We start from the raw sequence: 2914 nt of genomic DNA, 5'->3' as shown, positions 1-2914 counted from the left end.
AGCTTGAGATTCCTTGACTCACCTACACACCTTCATTGAGACATCCATCAAACACTTACCGTGCCTCATCTTCATCCATCTATCCGCTGTTTTCTCTGGTTCTGGAAGTGTTCGTGATTGAATTGCAAAGATGCTTCCATCAATTGGTACCTGTTATGTTGTCCTTTAGTGCAGCTTCTCTTCTTGCCTTCTTATGTTTGTCCCTTTCCTTTATTTTCACTTTCCTTCCTTTGCAACAATTATACATTAACACAAATTCTTGATCTTTCAAAGTTACTATTCCATCATGGATACGCATTGCCATTCTGGAAGTCCTCATAAAAGGTCTTCCTAAAATTAATGGAATCCTTCCTTCATTCTCCATGTCCACGACTATAAAATCAATCAAGAATTCTAACTCCTCAATACGGACAATTGCATCTTCCACCTTACTAGTTGTTTTCTTAACAGAACCATCTGCAACTGTTATAGTAGTGTTTGTTGGTTTTAACACTAATCCTTTAATTCTCTTCAAGTAACTTAAAGGCATTAAATTTATACTAGACCCAGAATCAATCATTGCTCTTCCTATATCCACATCATTTATCACGCAAGAAAGAGTTAACAACCCTGGATCCTTCATCTTAGGTGGATGGTGTTCCTTTCTTGGCTGCACAAATACTTCTTGTTCTTCCTCTTCTGCATCAAGGTCTATCACCTCTTCAATGTAATTACTTTTCTTTGTATAAACAGGAATTTAAGGATGACTTTCTTCCATAGGAACTGTAGTCACATGTCTAAATATTTCTCTCATCTGCCTATTATGACCATCCCTTCTTTTCTCAACTTCTTCCAATCCCTCTTCTTCTTTCTCTTCTTCACCAAACTCATCATTCTCACTTACCTCTTCTTCATCACTGCTAATCTCAATCACTTCTTCCTCTACTTTTCTTTTTTCCCTTACTACAACAGCACGGTATTCCTCCTTAGGATTAACATCAGTATTAACCTTAGCTTGATTCTTCTCTGTGACTTTAATCCTCTTTATTAGTTGGCCAAGTTGTATCCTCTTTATTAGTTGGCCAAGTTGTGTTTCTAGTGACCTAACGGTAGCTTGATCACTTGTGCGATTTGAATCATAGACTTTCATGAATTCATCAAATCTTCTACTCATATTTTGGACAACCTCTGTCAAATATGCAACCTGTTGCCACATAGTTAAAGGTTGTTGCTGTCTGAAGCTTCCTTGTTGCCCTGATGGGTTATTTTGTTGTTGAACAATACTTGGATGATTTTTCCAACCTAGGTTAGGGTTGCCTTGATTGAAATTCCCTTGTCTAAACTGGTATTGTTTCCCCATATAATTAACTTCCTGTTGCATCTCCTCAGGTATAGCACATTGACCATTAATATGGTCCCCACCACAAAGATCACATAGTTGTTGTGCTTGAGAAACATTACGAATCTCTTTTGGAAGTTGTGAAAGGATCTTTGTCAATGTATCTAGCTTTTGGGTCAAAAGATGGTTTTCAGCTAGCATTGCATCATTTGCAGGTAAGTGCAAGACTCCTCTCTGTTGTGTTGGTGCGCCCCTTTCACTATATGCTTCTTGACCATTAGCTGTCATTCTCTCTATCAAGTCATAGGCTTCATCCTCAGTCTTCTGTTTGATATAACCTTCAGCTGAGGCGTCCAACATCATCTTAGACTGCATATTCAGTCCACCAAGGTAGGCAAGAACAATGGTTATCTTGTCAAATCCGTGAACTGGTGTTTTCCTGAGTAGTCCTTTGAATCGCTCTCATGCTTGACTTAGAGATTCTTCCATGCCTTGTTTAAATGATGAGATCTCCAGCTTTCCTTGAGTAACTTTAGATTGTGGAAAATATTTGTTGACAAATGTTCTAGCCACAGCTTCCCAAGTTGTAAATGTTCCTTTAGGAAAGGAATTGAGCCACGTCTTAGCATTGCTCTCCAATGAGAAAGGAAACAAGCTAAGCCTTACTCTTTCATCTGATACACCTGCCATCTTCACTGTATTGCATATTTCACTGAACGCTGTCAGATGATCATAGGGATTCTCATTTGACAGGCCATGAAACTATTTACTCTGCACCAGGTGTATAAGTGCTGGATTCATCACCATGTTGGTCGTTTGATCTGCAGGCATGACTATGCTGCTAAAATGCAAAGGGCCAACCGTATCAGATTGGTGTTCAAGAGTGCGTCTTGGAGGAGTTCTCTCAGCCATCTCCTCTGTTCTTCTATCTAGTGAAGGTGATAGTAATCTGTCAGGTGAAGGAAACAAATCCCTAGATGGGCGTCTGACTCTCCTTCTCCCTCTTGCTTCGCTTAAGCCTTCAAGAAGCGGTTGCGTATTTTTCTTGCTCCTAGTATGTCTCGTCTCCTGTTGCATGCACAAGAAACACAAACCCTAGTAGCACTTTTTTATATTTTATAAAAAAATAATAAAAAGTAAATAAATAAATAAAAAAATATATATACAATCAAGCTAAACTTAATCAAGTTACATTACTAGATAAGTTAAACCACGAGTCCCCGGCAACGGCGCCAAAGACTTGTTAAGTCCCTGGCAAGTGTACGAGATCGTTATCAAGTAATATAAACGGGTAAGTCCGAGTATCGTTTTCCCAAATGACTCTTAGGCCTTAACTTTCATGTAACTTAATTGCGTAAGACTTGAGAAGAGAATAATATTGGTGGTTATATGCAAAGAACAAAAATAAACATGCAATGCAATTGATTCAATTGGTTTTGAGAACTATGGATGAATGGTGTTGTTGGGGTTTACAATTTCATCTTATCCACTCTCATATATCTACTCTTCTTATTTGATTCACTTGTTTAACTAATTGCCATGCAAACTTTCTTAATTACCCTTAGCCCAATTCCTTGGTGAAAAGAGCCTATTACT

The sequence above is a fragment of the Vigna radiata genome, unplaced genomic scaffold (assembly GCF_000741045.1).
Source record: "Vigna radiata var. radiata cultivar VC1973A unplaced genomic scaffold, Vradiata_ver6 scaffold_284, whole genome shotgun sequence".
In the NCBI taxonomy this organism is placed as follows: domain Eukaryota; kingdom Viridiplantae; phylum Streptophyta; class Magnoliopsida; order Fabales; family Fabaceae; genus Vigna; species Vigna radiata.
This window is presented reverse-complemented; position numbering follows the sequence as displayed.